General features: G+C 40.0%; 1 protein-coding gene and 1 non-coding gene across 5 annotated transcripts in view; both read right to left on the reverse strand.

Annotated features, from left to right (window-relative positions):
* The window catches only part of LOC122061916 (citrate synthase, mitochondrial), a 69,368-nt gene that overhangs the window by 18,235 nt on the left and 30,101 nt on the right, over window positions 1-21,032 (reverse strand). The gene's annotated exons all lie outside the window — the stretch shown is intronic.
* LOC122062211 lies at window positions 1,462-1,568 on the reverse strand. The gene has a single exon (XR_006134840.1). It is a non-coding gene; the product is annotated as a small nucleolar RNA R71 (small nucleolar RNA).

Raw genomic sequence — 21,032 nt, forward strand, 5'->3', positions numbered from 1 at the left:
CATAAGTCTTCTCACCCCCTTCTCATTCCCTTTTCTTGCTACCCATTCATTCTTTTAGGATTTAAATCTCAGTTTTTACTTTGATGCTTTCCCTTTCAACCAGGGTCCTTGGCTAGATGCATGTGTTGGCTTTACCCCTCTCTAGCTATAGAACCATCATTTTAGTTTCGTTATTTATATTGTATCTCTTCCCCTAAAGCCAACTAGATTAGTCCTTGTAAGAGTAACTCTCTGGTCAAGTAGGGAGGCTTATATTATTTATGGTTCATCCCTCGGGCTAAGTAGAGAAACCTACTTGTGTGCCTCTCTCTGGCTTTGTCCTCTTTATTTGCACTTCTCTTTATTTTTCAGCAAATTTACTTTCAGTTATTTGCTTTTTCATTGCGTGGTATGAGCATTTAAATTTCTAGATGACGAATGGTTAGGGTTAGATGTGAATGGTTAGGTTGTTCAATTTTTATTGCAATTTCAATTTTAACTTCCCTAGATGTGTTCGTTAGGACGTTTTCAGATGCATGTGTTTTAGGATGTTAGTTAGAATTAGATCACAATCAATTAACCCGTACACTTTCACATTACTAAAAGAAGCTAAAAATAAAGTGGCTACTCTCTTTGTGTTCTCCGTTAGCTACATTGATCCGTTAGCCTGCGGTTACATTTAAAATTCAAACAAGTTTTTGGCGCCATTGTCGGGAAGACCATTCCATTTTATTTTTTGCTTTCTTTCGGTAAATCGGAGTGACTTTTTTCTTTTTATCATTTATTGAATTTTTGAGAAGAACAACTTGCAATAATAGTTGTATCGGTGGAGGTTGCCAAGCCTCACAGTATGATAAATACTTGTTCTGCCTTGTAGTAGAACTTTAGGAATTGAGCAACCCTGGATCCCTGTCAGTAAGCTCAAAAAAAGCCAAAAAATAGAAAAATAATAAAAAAAAATCTTTCTTTTGTGCTTATCTTATTCTAGTTATGGGTAGTTTTCTGTTGCATGAGTGCTAGGTGGATACGTAATACTGAGAATAGGTTAGAAAGAAGAGATCTAATAAGTAGTGATCCTATACTTACACTTTCATCAATATGTTTGAATATGAGAGACCAATAGCCAAACTCTCCACCTAAATCTTTGAAAGATAGGTTCTACCCTGCTAGAGTAGCCTAACCTTCCTGCATAGTTCTACCACATGCCCAAGGCAATAATTTTGAGCTCAAATCTCAGTACATCACTATGGTGCTCCACTTCCATGGGCTGCCCTCTAAGGATGCATACCTATTCCTTAGGGAATTTGAGGAGGTTTGTTTTCTGATTAAGGTCCATTAGTTGACTGATGATGCTGTAAAATTAAGGTTCATAACTTTTGTGCTCAAGGACCAAGCTAAGAACTGGCTCTATTGTTTGTCTACCAATTCCATTACCACATTATAGTCCTCCTAAAAAAATTCTTTTCTTTATATAAAATCAATAAACTCAGGAGTGACATTCTTCAATTCAAGCAGAAACCTAGTGAGTCATTCTCCAAATTTATGGAGAGATTTAAGAACCTCCTTCAGGAATGCCCTTACCATGGAATTGATACATGGCAAATTTTTCAAATCATTTATGAGGGTATTGATTATCAGATCAGACCAAGCCATTGTTAAAGTCTATGTGCCCTAAAGGTTTTACATCTTTTACAGATGACGATGACGCTTGGAACTTTTTTTACTTGAATTGGCTGAGAATACCAGAGAATGGGAGTCTACTCAAGAAATTGAGAGGACTAATAAGGATTACCTTGTAGAAGGTGTTGTGGCCAAAGAGGCTCAACTTGAGAGTCTTATCAAGAGACTCGAAGCCATAGTAGTCAAAGGACCTGCCCAACTAAACCAAATAAATCATTGTGGGCCTATGTGTAATTGGTGCCAATCTCCCACGCATGTGACGGAGGAGTGCCCTAATATCTCTAGAGTGAATGATTTGATTATAGGTCCTAAAAATGTGAATTCCATATCCCAAAACAACCCTTATAGTCAGACCTATAATCTAGGATGGAGGAACCATCCTAACTTCTCTGGAATCAAGCCAATAATCAAGTAGGTCCAAATTTTCTACCCTTGAGTCAAGGGTAGTTTGTTCCCCAACAAGCCAATCAAAGGAATATGCCCCCCAATCAGTAGAACGATTTTGGGATCCCTACTCAATCTGCTATTCCACCACCTCTTGTAAATCAACCTTCAGGATTCATGAGAGGAGGTGGTGATTTGGCTAGGCTTTCTTCTTTAGAGAAAAGCATGGAACTTCTCATGAGTACTTTCATGACAAGCCAACATAACATAGAGAAGCAAATCTCCCAAGTTGTCTCAATTCTGCATGAGAGGGAGAAAGAACGTTGTTTGGTCAACCAAAGCCTAACCCTGGGCATCAGCCTATTAGTTCACAAGCACCCACTAATGCATCACTGAATATGGTACAAAGTCAGACCCAACAAGGGCCCTCCAACTAATGTCATGTTGTTTATGCCCTTAGGAGTGGCCAAGAGTACCAATAGATTGTTCCTAAATCTTTCCCATCTATTACTCCTGTTAACTCTCCTGTTGAGGACATAAGTGTGCCTCTTGTTTCAGGTTCGTCTGATGAACCTAAAGCAACTAAAGATGATTCGGTTAAGGAAACCAAACATGATTCTTCTGAAAACGAGCAAATCCCTAATAGTCCTTATGTTCCCTGTCCCCTTTCCTAATCGCTTGGTAAACAAAAAGAAGACTTCTTCCATGGATAAGCTTTTAGAAGTCTTCAAAAAGGTAGAAGTAAACATCCCTCTTTTGGATGCCATATCCCAGATCTCTATCTATGCGAAGCTCCTGAAAGGTTTGTGTACACACAAACGTATCACTAGTATGCCCAAAAAGGCATTCTTGGAAGGTAACATTAGTTCCATGATTACTCAGCCTATAGTAGTCAAGTATAAGGATCCAGGGAGCCCTACCTTGAGCATACCTTACTTGACCTTGGTTTAAGTGTGAATCTTTTGTCTTACCATGTGTATAAGCAACAAGGATTGGGAGAATTGAAAGCCACTAGAACTACTCTTCAATTGGTAGATAGATCTATTAAGATTCCTAAAGGGATGGTTGAGGATGTCTTACTTAAGGTAAAGGAATTTTTATTCCCTGATGATTTCATTATTTTAGACACCCAACCAGTTGCCAACATTCGGGACCAGATCCCAATCATTCTTGGTAGACCGTTTCTTGCCACTAGTAATGCCATAATCAATTGCAGGAGTAATATGAAACTTTCCTTTGGCAACACTTCAGTGGACATTAATGTCTTTAGGTTAGGTAGGCAACCTCATTTAGATGAAGAATTTCATATGCCCTAGGAAATCCTAGATTCCATTGAGATATATTTTGATATTGATTTTGATTCTGGATTTAAAGAGTGTATGGAACAATTGGGTGATTTTGATAAGGGAATTACGTCTGAGGTTTGGAGTCTCCAACCACCTTTAGAGCCTATTGGACCCTTATTTACCTTAATGCCTAAGCCTTCCATTGTTGAACCCCCTATGCTAGTTGAAAGAGTTGCCCAACAATCTTAAGTATGTTTTCTTAGGTAAGGATCACACTCTTCCAGTCATCATTGCTTCTAATTTGACTTCCAATCAGGAAGAGGAGTTGATCGAGCCTCTAAAGGAAACTAAGGAAGCCATAGGATGGACCATGGCTGACATCAAAGGAATGAACCCTTTTATTGTTCAACATCGTATTCACCTCATTGAGGGGTCCGAACCTTCAACGGAACCCCAGAGAAGAGCTAACCCAGTGATAAAAGAAGCCATCCACAAAGAAATTCTAAAATGGATAGATAATGAGATCATTTATCTCATTTTTTATAGGGGCAAGCATTTTTGCAATAAGGTTTTACAAATAAGATGCTCCAAGGCTTTTTATGATAGATAAGGTTTTGCTTTACAATTCTTGGTTGCATATTTTTCTAGGAAAGTTGAGATCACGTTGGGATGGTCCGTATGTTATGCAGACTATTTTTTCTCATAGTGCTGTTGAGGTTTTGAACCCTAGCATAGGTGCAATTTTCAAGGTCAATGGTCAACAATTGAAACCCTTCATTGATTTTCCATCTTCTGTTAACATAGGGGTCTGTATGTTATGTAAACAATTGAACCTCTTTACACTGATGACTAACTTTTAACCAGGTATGACCCCCTTGCATTGTCTCTGCTTTTAATTGCATTGAGTACATTGCATGACTTAAGTGCGGGGAGGGAAATCAGTTCTTTTTGTTTTTTCTTTTTTTTCCCTTTGTTTTTGTTTGTTTTTCATTTTTTTTTTTGAGCTTGCTAAGGATGAAGTCCTACTTTGGCTTTTGGCTAATGGCCATACTATTCGATTGCTTCATGCATGAAAGTAATAATTTTGATTAAGGTACCCATCTTAAACACATAAAAACCCTATTGAGAAAAGAGAAACAAGCCTGTGTCTTGAGGTGGGACTCTCTTTTAAAAAAGAAGAGATCCTTGTTTTACGGTGTTGGACCATATGTAAGTTTGTGGGTTTCTTGTACTCTTGATTTAGAGTTGAGACTTTTTAGATTGGCATGAATTGACAAATACACAATTTTAAATGAAGTATGGAAAGTAATATAAATGAAAAGTAAGAGTTGATTTCCTTAGAACTAGACAGAGCATTGCGCCTTAGGAAGCGTGGTATCTTGATCGAAACTCCTAAGGAAGAAACTTCTGAAAGAACTCTGGCATCACTGTCTATGTGGACATATGCAAAAAGCGAAGCTATATAGTAACTTCGGTGTCTAGTGTTTACTCCACCATGTCATTCAAGCCAATAGTAGTGGAGTAGGATAGAGTTTATTATAAGAAAAAAAAAAAAGAGAGAGAGAGAAAGAAAACCACACAGCAGAAAGTATGTGTAAATGTCATCAATGCCTTGGTAACATGTTTGGTCAAAAACATTCCAACGCCTTATTCCTTGGTTGCCTATGACTTCACAAGTGGTCTTGACTTAAGATAAGGATGTTTTGGAAGAGACAAGGTGAGTTCCAAATTAAGAAATATGCGTGTGCCTAAAATTGATATTGGGTAATAAAAATTCAAGTGTGGGGGTCCCTAGATCAAGTGTAAAAGGAATTATCTTTGCTCCAGATCAATATGGCCCTTACCTTTAGCCAAAGTTGGGATTTGTATTCTTCTAAATTTTGGATGTATATTCACTGCAAACACCCATGAGACACAACTCTTCCTCTAGGGGTGACCTAGTGGTTTAAAGGCTTGTTGCACATGCTAAGTGCAACCATGATTCCTACAAAAGTGAATTAGGTTTTTTGTTTTGCTCGAGGACTAGCAAAGTTTAAGTGCGGGGGAATTCTGATGAGCACATTTATGTGTGAAATCTTAGGTAGTAAAGCATGCATTTACATATTTAGAATGGAGTTACCTTGAGTTTTACTCTCTTTTTATAGATTTTGTATTTTAAAGGCCTTAAGAATTATCAGGCGACATATCTCCAATTTTTTTTTTTTGGGTGAATAAATGAATTCATTACAGAAGAGAAAAAGAACATACAACCCCAAGGAGAGAATGGGGGGGGGGGAGAGAAGAGAACAACTCTTAGAGACTGGGGCATTCCTGATGGTGGAGCTAGACAACTCCTAGGATTTTACAATATCACAATTCCTAGGGGAGGGGTTACAGAGAGAGGAGATTCGAGAGATTTTTCCCTTGATATCAAAGGAGATGGAGCTCCAAATCTTATCCACAGAGTGGGAATTAGAGGTCCATTTCCTATGGTGTTCTCCATCCAAATCTAATTGATGGTGGAACAGAAGACGAGTTTTCCCACTAGATCACAAATTGTTTTTCCGTGAAAAGTCATGTCAATCCAAATCCATCCCCTATGAAAAGGAAGGATAGTTCTGTTTGTTGGGCAGCATTTGGTGAGGACCCATTTCCATATGGAGTTAGAGATGGGGCAGGCGTATAAGAGGTGCTCAATATCCTCCAGCTCATTACCACAAAGTATACACATAGGGGCAACCTGGATGCCTCTGAGAGAGAGCATAGAGGTCGTGGGCAAGAAGTTAGTAAGACTCTCCAAGTTGTGAAGCTCTGCCGAGGGATGTGGTGAGGGAACCATATGAGTCTATGCCAAGGAGAGACTGGCCCATACAATCTAACAAAGTCCTAAGCAGCCTTGAAAGAGAAAATCTTAGGGGAAGCCGGCAACCAAACTATAGAATCTTGCTCATGTCTATAAGATGCTAGAATAGGGGGGCAGGGAGCTCCATATGTCCTTATATTGGGGCATGGATTGTCTTAGGGGGGACCAATTGCCCAAAGTTTGGGGAAACCCGAGTTGTATTTACTTTTAGCACTAATAGTGTGGAATAGAATGCCTTTAGGGTGCCAAGGGTTAAGCCATAGGAGAGTGCTGGTTCCATATTTAATTTGGGAGGAGATGGTCAGAGAGGTAATATGTCTGATTCCTAAGATTTTCCTCCAAACCCAAGAGACATCCACAGGGACTTTGACTGTCCAAAAGGAGTCCTATTTTAGGAGGCTTGAATAGACCCAGTCCACCTATATACTCTTTTGTTTGGAAATAATTTTCCAAGCCAACTTGATAATTCTAGCAAGATTGACATATTTGATCCTTCGCAACCCTAAGAATCCTTCAGATTTGGGGAGATAAATAGCAGCCCAGCTGATGGGGCGAAGGAATCGGGTGCACTCAACTCCTTTCCAAAGAAAGCCCGTAAATATGGATTCAAGCTTGGAGATAATGGATTCTGGGAGGCCATATATACTAGACCAGTATATGTAGGAAGCCTGCAACACAGATCTGATGAGCACAAGCATGCCAGTAAAAGACAATAGCTTTCCTTTCCAGAGTTGAAGGTGCTTCCTGATGAGGTTAAGCATAGGCGTACAGTGATGAGCAGTGAACCTGGACGGAATGAGAGGAAGGCCAAGATACTTCATAGGGAGCTTTCCCAAGGTAAATTCAGTTTGGAGGAACAGGGAAACTTTCACCAAATTAGAAACCCTAGCTAAGAATAAGAGGGACTTAGCTGGATTGATTCAAAGACCAGAGAGAGCTACGAACTAGTTTAGACAATCCTTGATGTTCTGAAGAGAGGAAGAGTCAACTCTGGAGAATATCATTAGGTTATCTACAAAAGCAAGGTGCGTGAGCTTCATAGCTTTACACTTGAGGATGGCAAAAATGAGTTTCTGATCCGTGGCTATTTGGAAACTTCTGGAGAGGACTTCTGGAGGGGCATCCCTATCTGATTCCCACAGAGGAGGAGAAGAATCCCGCTAGGCTACCATTCACTAAAACCGAGAACTAAGGGAAAGTAATGCAATGGTGAATCCAATTGGAGAAGATTAGAGGGAATCCCATACTGTTAAGGATCGAACTAATATAATCCCATCTGAGAGAATCAAAAGCCTTGTGGATATCTATTTTCATAAGGGCAGCTGGAGAATGTGATTTCCTTTCAAATCCTCTAACAATTTTATGGCACAGAATAATGTTATCCCCTATGCTCGTCCTAGGGATAAAGGCCGATTGATTGTTACTAACCAAGGAATCGACCACCTAATTGATTCTGTTTGCAAGGATCTTGGTAATGAATTTGTAAAGAAGATCAAATAAAGAGATAGGCCTGATATTCGTCATAGTGTCAGCACCGTCTGCCTTGGAAATGAGACAGAGAAAAGTGTGGCTAATTCCTTTGATCTGACTTAGGATGAAGAAGAAGCTCTTAACAACCATAATTAAGTCCTCTTTGATGAGGTCCTAGGAAGAAGAGAAGAATCCCATACTAAATCAGTCCAAGCCTAGGGCTTTGCTAGCCCTGTGGGAGAGGATAGAAGCTGAGATCTCATCATCAGTAGGGATAACCATGAGCATCTCGGACATATCACTAGTGATGGATTTATCCAAGATGCCATTTGGGATATAGGAGCTCGAAGTTGAAGCCAGGTTTAATAGGCTCTTGAAGTAGTCAACTGCCTCACTTTTTATCTCATCAACTTTATGAACCTGGATCCCTTCTAAAGTAGTTTACTTGAGAATAGAGTTGAAGTTGTTTCTGGATTTCACAGACCTATGAAAATAAGTTGTATTTGTATCTCCAAGCTCTAGCCAATTAATTCTAGATTTCTGCTTGAGAAAGCTCTCTTCTTGGGCCAAGAGGGAGGAGAGCTTTGTAGACTCAGTTTTCTCTTCATTTGCTAAAGAGTGATTGAGGGGATCCGATTGCAGCTCGATCTAGATGGTTGAGAGATTATTCCTACAAACAATAACTTGAGAAGAAATATTCTCGAAGGAGTTAGTATTCCAAGCTTTGAGGGGTAGCTTGACATTTCTTAATTTTTTGGCCAAGGCTAAAAGGGGGGTGGAGAAAGTATTGATCGGTTTCAGCCAAGCCTCTTTCAAAATAGAGGGGTAATCTGGATGGGCGGTCCACATGTCAAAAAACTTGAATGGTTTTGGGCCAAAGGAGGTGTAGGGGTGGATAGAAAGATGGATGGGTCTATGATCTAAAATATTTGTGTTCTCAAAGGTTGCATGGGAGGAAGGGAAGCTTGATAGCCATGCCTCAGTGATAAGAATTCTATCAAGTTTACAAGCAATGCGGGTCTGACACGATCTTTTATGTTCTAGGCAAATTTATTTCCAGACCATCTGAGGTAATAGGCAGAAATATCTTCAAGGCATGCATTAAGAGCTTCAACACTGATCGTATCAATAACCCCCCTCCTTGCTTCTCATGAGTGTACCTGGCAACATTAAAATCTCCAAAGATCCCCCAAGGGTTAGAGCCCAACTGATTTACAATGAGCCTGATATCATTCCAGAGGGTGTCCCTTTCAGAAGCCTTGTTAGAGGCATAGACAGCAGTAAGGAAGTAGGAGGAGCAGCTTACCAAGTCAGAAATGGAAAGATGGAGGTATTGGGAGGTGGAAGAGAGGAGAGAGGCATTCATCTTGGAATTATCCCACAAAAAAAAAATGTATCCATTGGGATGGGAGGAATGGTTTGAGAAAAAAAACCAACTAGGGGCGATAGAAGAGACAATTTTGGCCATGGCAGAATCCTTGACATGAGTTTCCAACAGACAGCAAAAGGAGTATCTCAAATCTTTTATAAGGGATCGTACAGTGGCATGTTTAGCAGGGGTGTTCAGGCTCCTGGAGTTCCAAACAAGGCCTTGGGACATTACGAACGGTTGGAAGGGGATGACGACTGCACCATAGGAGTGCCACGAGCTTCCAGGGCTAGCCGAGACTTGCTCCTCCTTTAGTAGGATCAAGGAGTAGTGGAGGGATGAGCTTTCGAGATGAAGCAACAAGGATCAAGGTGTAGGCCAACATTCTTGGACATAGAAGGATGATGCATTTTCTTCTTAGACTTGGAGTGAACGATTTGGTAGTCGGGTGAAGGAGAAAGCCCAAACTGGGTCTGAGGATCCGAACCCAAGTTGGAGGGGGACCTAAAAAACAACAGAATAATGCTAGGGTAGATGGGTTTGGGCTTGGGCCAGGGGCTCAAAAGGCAGAAGTTCCAGAGTCGAGATTTGACTAACATGTCCTTAAGCCTCACCAGGACTGGAGGGGATGGGCCTGGAGTCATCAATGAAGGTGGTGAGCTTGGACATATCAGTAGGGCCCAGTGGTGGTAACTCAAAAAGAGGCATACATGTCTTGCCAGGACAAATAGAGGGGTTGGAAGGCACCTCTCTTGCCACAGGGGCAAAGGGAATAACATTCCTTAAAGAAGAAGGCGATGGAAACCTCGACAAAGAGGACTTGGATGTCTCAACTTCAAAGCAGGAGAGGTCGCTATCACTGTCCGAGGAGCTCTCATCAGTATCCGAGTTAGAATATTTGTTCAGGTCCTCATCAGAGGAGGACTGAGAGGAGCTGGTGGTACCTTCTGAGGCACGTCCGACAGGGGAGGATTCTCTCACGTCAACATCATCTTCTCTAGACAGGGTTGGTTCTTCGAGGCCACCAGACTCATCAGCCAAAATGGAAAATCTATTTTTTCCAATGGGTAAACCATTCTCCACAGCCATCGAGATACCTGCACGATGGTCGACGGGAGTGTTGAAGGTTGTTCTCGAGAGTTTTCGATCTTGAGCATGACCTCTCCTTCCTCGACCTTTGGTTGTAGGTCAATTAGGAGGGCGAGAGCCATTCTGCGACATCATGGATCCATCACAAACGCAAGCCTAGCCAGAAGCTCCGCATGCAAAGCAATGTCTCTTTCCGAGGCTGGCAATTTCTAAGGGCAGGTGGTAGTTTTATGACCAAAGACTCTGCAACCAGTGCAGTGGGGGGGGGGTTTCTAGTCATAAGTGACATGCTGCTGGAAGGCAAGGTCCTCTCCATCTTGAATGGAGATGGAATAAGGAATCTCAGCAGCCGCATCCACTTCAACACAAATTCTGGTATAGACAAGCCTATCTTTTTTACTTGTTTGGGCATCAGAGCAAACAGGAGTACCCAAGATTGATCCAATAGCACTCAAACCTTCTGCACACCAGAAGTACAATGGTAGCCCAGGAAGGGAAATCCAAATTGGTATGGTGGAGAAGTCTATAAGATTGAGAAGCAGCTAACGGTGCCAAGGCCTGAGGAAGATGGGAGATCGTTTGACGAGCCATGGCCCTCCTTCAAGACATCTTAAATGATCAACTTCATCAAAGAATTTGAACAGGAATAGTCCATGGTCTAGCAGAAAAACATCTACCATTCCAGCAGGTCGCCATTGCTTCAGAAGAGATAGCTTTATAATATGGAATGGAGGTCACTTCCCTAAAAATTGTCCGAGAAGAGAGCAATTCCAGTGGGAAGCCTTGGTGTCCAGGATCCCCTTCAGGCAGATAGCAACACGGGAGCCATCGATGAGTGTAGGGGGAACAAAATGTAGAGGTAAGCTCTTAGTAGGGGCAGAGGGTGAAGATTTGAAATGGGAATTCCAGGGAACTCCCAGCAAAGGAAGAGGGGGGAGGAGGAGGAGGGAGACATGGTGGGAGCGGTGGAGGAGAAAGCCAGGATGGTGGGGGAAGAGTTGTCTGGTAAGAGGGGCATGCCGGCCATTGCACAGGCAGGTGCCGAAGGTCACTTCACTTCATCCGATCAACGTCATCAGAGAATTTGAACAGGCTTGGGCCTCATATCTCCAATTTTACACATAAAGAGGTCCCATTTCTTTTCATGGTTACAAAGAGGATGAAATTCTAATCAAGGTGGATGTGTTGCATTAAAGGTACACTTTCGTTTAGACACCCATACACGCGATTATTCTTTTTAGGCCAGAAAAATAATAATGGACCAGAACTCGAGATGCAGGCTCAGCCCTTCAACAGTTGTCCTAGGGTATAAAAGAACATTTCAGATGCCAATAAAGTAGGAGGGACCCACATTAGGTGCACTTTCTCTCTCCTTAGGCATGGAACATAAGATCTCTTATTTTTTAGAGATTTGGTTGAAGATTCTTTCCACTCACCTAAAGAAAAAAGGCATGGACGGGATTTACCAATAAAATAGAAGATTGCCCAAGAAAATCATAGAAAAATCATCCAAGGGGGGAGCTTTGTGCCAAGTTCGAAAAGAGACAAAAAAAGGAAATAAGAGAAAAAATAGAAAAAAAAGGGAATAAAAATAAAATCGTGGGAGAACTTTTCTCCCCTACTTTCTTTCCTATTTTCTCTCTTCTCTCCCCTCCACCTCACAAACGATCCAAGAGGGGCCCACACTTGGGCGTTCTCTCTTCTCTCCCCCATTTTCTCTCTTTTTTCTCTTCAATCTCCTATTTTCCACCTCATCACTTTAGATCTAAAAAATCTCACCTACCAATTGAGATTCCACCCAATTAGGAAACCCAAAATCGTTGGACCTTCTTCCCTCTCCCCGACAAAAGAAAATTGTGTAAGAGGTAGGAGGGCGCACCATTCTTCTCTAGGTTTTTTCTCCTCTAGTTCTAATTCTCTAGTTCTTTGTTTTAGGTTTTGGTTTAAGCACTTATGTAATTTTTTTTATTTAATGAATGCAAGCACTTTTATTTTTTGACTGTCTTTTATTTTATTGTTTATGGTATTGAGGTTGTAATTTTCAATTTCTAGTTCTAGGCTTAGTTCTAGGTGACAAGAACAAATTATAGAGCATCTCTTTCAAGTTCAGTTTTTCTCTTCTAGATTTGTTTTCTCTAGGCTTAGCAATTTCAGATTTGATTTAGTTCAAATCTGGTTTTTATGGCTAGTAGTATCTCAAATCAAGTTATTTTAATTCAAGGATTCAAGTATTGAAGTTTAGATAGGTACGCTTTTTCATAAGTCTTCTCACCCCCTTCTCATTCTCTCTTCTTGCTATCCATTCATTCTTAATTAGGATTTAAATTTCAGTTTTTACTTTGATGCTTTCCATTTCAACTAAGGTCCTTAGCTAGATGCATGTGTTGGCTTTGCTCCTCTCTAGCTATGTAACTATCCTTTTACTTTTGTTATTTATATTGCATCATTTCCCTAAAGCCAAGTAGATAGGCCCTTATAAGAGTAACTCTCTAGTCAAGTAAGGAGGCTCATATTATTTATGGTGTATCCCTCGGGCTAAGTAGAGAAACCCACTTGTGTGCCTCTCTAGCTTTGTCCCCTTTATTTGCACTTCTCTTTACTTTTCAGCCCTTTTACTTTCAGTTATTTGCTTTTTAATTGCGTGATTTTAGCATTTAAATTCCTAGATGCCAATGGTTAGGGTTAGATGTGAATGATTAGGTCGTTCAATTTTTATTGCAATTTCAATTCTAACTTCCCTAGATGTATTGGTTAGGACGTTTTTAGATGCATGTGCTTTAGGACAGTAGTAGAATTAGATCACAATCAATCAATCCGTATACTTTCACATTACTAAAAGAAGTTAAAAAATAAAGTTGATGCTCTCCTTATGTTCGACCCATTAGCTACACTGATCTGTATGCTTGCAGTTACTTTTAAAATTCAAACAAAAGGTACAATCAAATGTACATAATATACTATCGAGAGACATTTGCTCCGGTGGCAGAGCCCAATTCTATAAGGATTTTCCTATCTTTGGTAGCAAAAAGAGAGTGGCCCCTATATCAGTTAGATCTAAAGAATGCCTTACTCCATGGTGACTTAGAGGAGGAAGTGTACATGTAGCCTTGTCCATCAGTTGAAAGAAATGTGTGTCTTCTCAAGAAGACTTGTATCGTCTCAATAGTTTCCAAAGGCTTGGTTTGAGAGGTTCATGCAAGTTATTCCGAATAACGGATATTCTCAGGGTTAAGCTGCCTACACCTTATTTACCTGGTGAGGTAAAGGTACTATTACCATAGTTTTCACGACATCATAGCGACCTAAGGCTGTGGAGGGGTGGCTAATTGATTTGGCAGTGAATCGCCCGCTATGGCGTTGCCATGGCGATCAAATCGCCCATGTATTGTTTTCTATTTCCTTATTTTCTAAAGTTATTTTTAATGTTTTTAATATATACCCTATGACATAAAAAATCAATCAACATTAAGCAACATGATGTCATAAAAATGAACATAGTCACACTCATATCAAGTCATAAAAAATCAATATGACTTATTGACATTTAGAGAAATGCTCTTCTTCTATAATAAGTTTTATGGGTCAAATGATTTTATTTTTAGACGAGAGGTTTTGTATTAGATATAACACAAAACTAGCTTTCCAATAAGTCTAAGATTATTTAAATCTGAGTTATTATAACAAAGTTATGTTCCGGTCAAACTTATTTTAAAGTGTGCAAATGTTGTTAAATCGCGTGAATGAAAACAATTTTATTGACATCAAAACAAAAAATTATTTTACCAGACTTTTGGTTTTTAGCAATGTTCTATCATGATAAGATTCATAAAATTTTCAAAACTAAGAAAAACCATAGCATTGGAAAGTTGAAAATCGCCGTACAATCAACAATCTAATTTTTGTTCTTGGACCGAGGGGTTGACTTTTTATCCTTTTGGAATTTGATTTTAAACTATTTTTATTGAATTCAAATAGGGGCTATTTGCTTATTTATGAATAATATCTTAAGTAAATGAAATAAAAAAAAATATAAAAACATTTACTTAAATGGTATTTGCATAAATAAGGGGAAAAATATAATGTGGCATACAGTGCAATAAGGCGACAGTCGCCTAGGCCCAGGCAAACCGCCTTAGCATAGCTGAGATAGGTAGGCTGAAGTCTTACTTGGTCAAACAGTTTGAAATCAAAAACCATGGGACACTTAAAGTACTTCTTGGGAATTGAAGTGTCAAGGTCTAAAAAGGGGATAAACATCTGCCAAAGAAATTTATATTGGACCTGTTAAAAGAAACGGGGATGTTGGGCTACAAACCTGCAAATTCTCCTATTGAGCATAACCATAGACTACGAGAAGATTGTGGTCTTCCCTTGTTGATGCAGAGAAATACCAGAGACTAGTGGAAAAGCTTATCTATCTATTTTTGACTTGTCCAGACATTATCTATGATGTAGGAGTGGCGAGCAAATTTATGCATGCTCCTAAGAGTGGGCACTTGGAGGCTGTATACTGTATCCTCAGATACTTAAAGTCCTCTCAAAGGAAAGGATTATTGTATTTCATGAACAACTACTTAAGGATAGAAGGCTACACATATGTTGATTAGGCTGGATTCATCTCTGACAGAGGGTCTACATCAGGCTATTGCACATTTGTGGATGGCAATTTGGTCATATGGAGAAGTAAAAAATAGCCTGTTATGGCTCGGTCAAGTGCAAAAGCTAAATTAGGGGAATGGCTCATGGATTTTATGAACTTATATGGTTAAGAAGGTTGGTTCAAGAGTTGGGCATTGACATTGAAGGGCCTATGCAATTCCACTATGATAACGAGGCAGCTATAAGCATTGCTCACAATCCTGTGGACTGGCAATTAATCAAGGAGAAGATGGATTCTGGTTACATTTGCACTCCTTTTGTGAAGATAAATGATCAATTGTCAGACATCTTCACCAAAGGGCTCATCTGTCACTAGTTTAGTACCCTTGTATTCAAGCTAGGAATGCATTATACTATTCTCCAGTTTGAGGGGAGCGTTAGAGTTCTATAATAAAGGTAATTTAGGAATACTTTTATTATATTCTTTTCTCTTATTATATTTTCTAGTTTTCCCTTTTACCTCCCTAGGGAGATGTATATAATTACTTTCATCTTGTTAGTGAAGTAATATGTATACATGTGGTAGAGAATCTGTTCTCTATACATAACATTTTTCTATTATCTTCTTCTCTTATACTCCAACCTTCCATTCTCTTGTACCCTTACTTTCTCTCTATCCTTATGTTCTAACTTAAATCTCTCAAACCAAGCCTTTGGAGACTATTTGAACCATATAAAGCTTTTTAAGAAGGCACAGTTTCCCTTCAACTGAGGGAATCTTGAAACTTGGTGGAGTTTGCATATACACTTCCTCTTCTAAACCACCATAGAGGAAAGCAGTCTTCACATCCAGCTAATACAACGACCTACGTCTATTAGTCGCCAATGATAAGAGGACTCTTCTTGAATTGTGCTTAGCTATAGAAGCAAATGTTTCCTAATAGGAAATTCTATATACCTAATTGTACCCTTTGGCCAGTAATCTGACCTTGTATCTCTCAACAACACCATCAGATTGGTACTTAATTGTGTAGACCCACCTATATCTATATCGAACCCTCCTTGGGAGATCAACCAATTCTCAAGTACAGTTCTTCTCAAGTGCCACCATTTCCTCAGGCATGGCTTATTTCTGCTTTGGATTAGATATGGCCTTAGTAACATTCTTGGGAATGGAGACAGAGGTAAGGGCAAGGAAAAAAATAGAGCAATAGGATTGATAAACTTTCCATTTTGAATAGTAAAGGGAACATCTAATTCTTACCTAACTGAGGAAGGTGGATCCAAAAGGACTCTTGTTAGGTCATCTTTTCCATTCTTTTCACTTTTTTTGTACATAAGTAGCTCCTTCTCATTACTAGAACCAACACCTGGATCACTAATATCAACAACATCCACCTCTTTGTGCTCCCTGATGTCACACAATGAAAGGAGGAATAGGCAAGGGGAGAAGAAAGACGATGACATCAATAGCCTTTTCACTCCCACTATTCTTTCCCTGAAGAGGATGTTAATGAGAAGCAAAGCAAGGTACAAATTCAAAGAATGTAATATCTTTGGAGGCAAGTCTCCTTCAGGAAGACAAATCGTAGCACTGGTAGCCTTTGGTAGAAGGGGAGTACCAAAGAAAAAGGCATTTGAGTGCCTTAGGATCAAAAGTTTAGTTCAAGCATATTTATTGACGTTAACATAGTAAACACACCCAAACATCTTAGGGGGAAGAAAGAAAGCATAAGCTTGAGAGGATTTAATGTCCAAAGAAGATTTGGAAACAAAAAGCATAGTGGAGATACCTGTTGATTAAGAAGGCAGCAGTAAGAAGGAACATTTGACCAAAAAGTCTTAGGGACATGCATGCCAAATAACCTATTCTTAGAATCTTCCAATAAGTTGTGATTTTTCCTCTCATATACCCCGCTCTGTTGCGTTGTGTCCATAATTTAAACTTTAAAGCATCGGTGTGTATTATACTGTATCAGCCAATACATATCGGTATCAATTGGTATAGATACGATACCAACCAATATGAAACATGTATTTTTTAATTTTTTTATGTATCAAGGAGTATCAAAGTGTATCATATAGTATATTCTACGATACACTATGATACTTATCAATATGTACCAATACCCATTGACGCATATGACCTTGAACATTTAAATTCAAAGTGTATTGATAAGTACCGGTTAATATGCACCGATACACACTCGTACACAACTGATACTCTCCTATACGTCCTATACTTAAGATACATATATGCAAAACCTATTTCACTTTTGATATAGAGCTTGTTCCCCTTGCTAACGGTACTTAAGCTTCCAAAATTTGAAGCACAATTGCACAATCAATCTTCCTCTCATTTCTTAAACTTAGGGATTTGAATCATTAATAAAAAAAAATGATTCAAAATCTATAATCAAACTGATGTTTCAAGGATTGAAGCTAAACTAGCATAAGACAAGCAAGTTGAAAAAACTTGAGAGGGGTAGAATGCCTTTGATGAAACCAGAATCGTGAACAAACACTGTGAGGCGAGTTTTGGAGCATTTTTCTCTTAAAAATTTTCCCCAGTAAATGATTCCCTAAAAAAAAAATTGGGACCTGCTTTGCCCTCCTCAACTCCCGTACAACCCCCATAGCCCGTTGTTATTTAGAAAAATCATTAGTAGTTCTTGCATTAAACTAAGATCAGGCTTCATTAATAACAAGAAAGTGCACAACATCATCTTAGTCACTTCTATTCTTAAAGAACCTCATCTTTTGTAATAATTTCAATTGAATGCACTTGTCTCTCAATATAGTTATTAAGGCGTCGCCAAGGCATTGGTAAGGCAATGCCTAGGCCTTGAGGTGGTTGTAGGAGTCTAAGGCAATGGTTTGCTTTATGTGCATCACATAAGGCGACCACCTTAACTATTAAGGTGCTATAAGGTGACGCCTTCTGACGACTTATGCCCAGGTCGGTCACCTTATGTAATTTTTTACAATAATTATTTTTTAAACTAATTTACACAAATTCTAAATGTCATTTGGTGATTGGCAGGTATATGGGGAAGAATACACTTGAGATGCATGGGATCCAGGATATTAATACTAAAACTCTATAAAAAAATTCACAAATCAGTCTTAAAATCGCAAGGGTTTTCTTGCAAGGATTACTGAACTGAAGAGGGAAGAACAAGATCTGACGGGTGTCACATCCCATTCCTGGTAGACCCAACTAGCCATTAGAAATATCGACGGTCTAAGTAAGACATGTACCTGTCTTACAACCTACCAAGATCTCTGATAACAGTTCTTTAACATTTTCACAATCCCACATCACAAACCAACATAGGCAGCGGAATCAGAGTATAGTAACAGAATCATAAATAAAATGAGAAAAACATCTAATGGTAATATAATAGCGATAATTCCATTACATTCATCCATGATGTATAATATAATCTCAAAAACAATATAAAATCCATGTTTATTCCCAAAAGCATCAAAATATAATGTACAATCTCATGGTGTGGCGTAAGCACAGTGGTCGCAAGCACAGTACTGATCGTGCTCCTCCTCTTCTGGCATCCACCAATTGCTCACCCCATACTTTGACCTAGAAGATACTGGGTCACCCGCCATTGCCACCACGGTACCTGCATCATCATCTAAAAAGGGGTGTATGTGTGGGGTGAGCTTTCCAACTCGCTCAGTTAGGGGTGGGGTCAAGCACATCCAAGCAAGACAATAGTAGTAATAATTTATGATAAATGATTGCAAAAATTAAACACATAGTTCATGATGCTTGTGATGCAGTTCATTTATTTATTATTCACCTAACAATACAAACTAAGTATAGTAAATGCTACTATGGTGCATTAGGCTATATCCCTCGTCTCAGAAATGACATCGACTACGCAGCGATACAAACCCTAGCCGTGAATAAAAGCCTACCGGTCCCCGTATGCGTCCATGGGTCACCCAGCAAACCCCTGATAACGCCCTTCTGGCAGTCACAGTACCAGTAACATATCAGCCACATCGGACAAGTTCCTGCCTTTGATAACAGTCACATCGTACCTCGAGAGTGGCACTTCAGAAAGGCACATCAAACATACCATAATGGGTTATCCAACACCTCAACCCCTGTTGGCAAGGGTGTGTAGTATAGGGAGTGATTCCTAACCATATATATACTACATGCCTTCATAATGATATAGTTAGTATGGATTACATGATACCAGAGAGACCTCGGTCACAAAGTGTAATCCATCTCCAAATACAGTCCTAGGGTACACGATACCAGTGAGACCTTAGCCACAAAGTGTAACCCATGACCGTTTACCTAATCTAGCATGCAAGTAGCAGTTGAGTATGGACTACGCAACACTGACAAGACCTCGGCCATGAAACGTATCCATTTTCAAATGCAGTCCTGGGGTACACGATACCAGCGAGGCCTACCAGCGAGGCCTCGACCACAAAGTGTAACCCATTATGACAACTAACTCTAATGCATATAATCAATGCATGAATGCAACATACATACGACAATCATGGCACCGGTACCACCTCGACCGCATCGGATTCCATTTCACACACACAACCAAATACACGATGATCACAACACCAATACCACCTCGGCCACACCGGATCTCATCATACATTTTCATACAATTCATATCGAAATCGTAAATGGCAAGTATAACATATCATCATCGCATTTGAGCAATTACAATTAAATATATAATTCTAAGCATGTGAGAAATTTAATAATAATAAACATTATAAAAACAAACACAGTCCATCCCTCACCTATTTTACGATCGGGTGTGTTCGGGTCCAAGTACTTCCACTAATCAATCAATTCAATTCCGGATTTGGGACACGTGTGCATTATTATCCTAGACACAAGGGAATCGTACATCAGTATGTGTCACAAACATCGAGAGGACCCACACAGGTGACCCCCAAAGGGTACAGACACTGTCTCCCAATGACAGTAATGTCATCGAAAACAACCACCGGAAACAGGGAATTTTCACCAGAAATATGAGACCTGCTTCCGATGGAGGTGACAGAGAGCACATATGGCTCCATGTCCATCAGAAATATGCCACCGAAAACAGACCCAGTGGATCTAGTGGGCTATTTTAGGTGGCGGTTCAGGGCAGTCCAACTTAGGGGTGTCAATTCGTGGCCCGACCTGACTAAATCGATCAGACCGACCATTTATAGACTGGCCCGGCCCAGACCATTTATTAAACATGTCGGGCTAGAGCCCGACCCGTTTATAAATTGTCAGTCTCGGTTTTGCTACTTGGACCATCGGGCACCCGACTGAGACCGACTGAATAACGCCCGACCGAGACCGGTCTATTGTGCACCGACTTGGCCCGACCCTTTAATGATTGTAGAATACCTATTCTACCCCCCAAATTAAAGAATAAAAAGTAAAAAGTAAAAGATTTCACATTTTAAATAATGGTTATATTTGATATCATTTATTGATTTATTGTCATTTTTTTGGGCTTGCATGAGTGGGCTGGAATATAAGAGCACATTTTAAAGAGGGCCCGTTTAAAAACCGGTTAAAGCCCGTTTAACATTAAACATGTCCATAGCCCAGTTAAGGCCCAACTAAAACCCGATCTAGGTAGCCCGATTATAGCCCGAGACCGACCGACTGAATATAAAGTGTACCATGCCCTCAATAACTAAGCCTGGTTAGTTAAATGGGCGGACACAGTGTAGGCTTTGAAAGTCTTCAAGCCCGATTAAGCCCAACCAAAATCGGACCGGCCCGATCGGTTGACACCCCTAGTCCAACTATTTTGGGGCTTTCCGGCTCAGGCTCGATCGTCGGGATTTGTTCCATGGAGGTTGTAGGGGATGTTCCTAGCATCATTCTAAGCCATGAAAATTTCAATTTTACCAAGCCATTTGGGAGATATATCGATCAAATGATCGAGAACCTAGTTGGTCTTTTGGCATTACATTTTGTCAGAGCTCACCGGGCTTGTTCGAGCTCAGCAACAACATCGGGAGGGTAGAACACTAGTCCTACAACCTTGAAATGGTTTGTACATCAAGATTCCATCTATACCTAACTTTGTCTAGGTCAAAATGAAGAGAGAGAGTGGTATAGGAGGTTGTACTTACCTCTGGTAATGATTTCAGCAACAAGGCGGCAGCTGGCACCAAGGTAGGCCTCCAACCTTCTTCTTCCTCTTCTTCTTCCTTCCTTTCCTCTTTCTCTCCTCTCCTACTTTGGGCACAAGGGAAATGAGGAAATGAATCCTCATGATTCCTCATTTCCCAACTTATAACTTAAGTGGGCCCTAGGGTC

This window comes from Macadamia integrifolia, chromosome 14, assembly GCF_013358625.1.
Source record: "Macadamia integrifolia cultivar HAES 741 chromosome 14, SCU_Mint_v3, whole genome shotgun sequence".
NCBI lineage: Eukaryota > Viridiplantae > Streptophyta > Magnoliopsida > Proteales > Proteaceae > Macadamia > Macadamia integrifolia.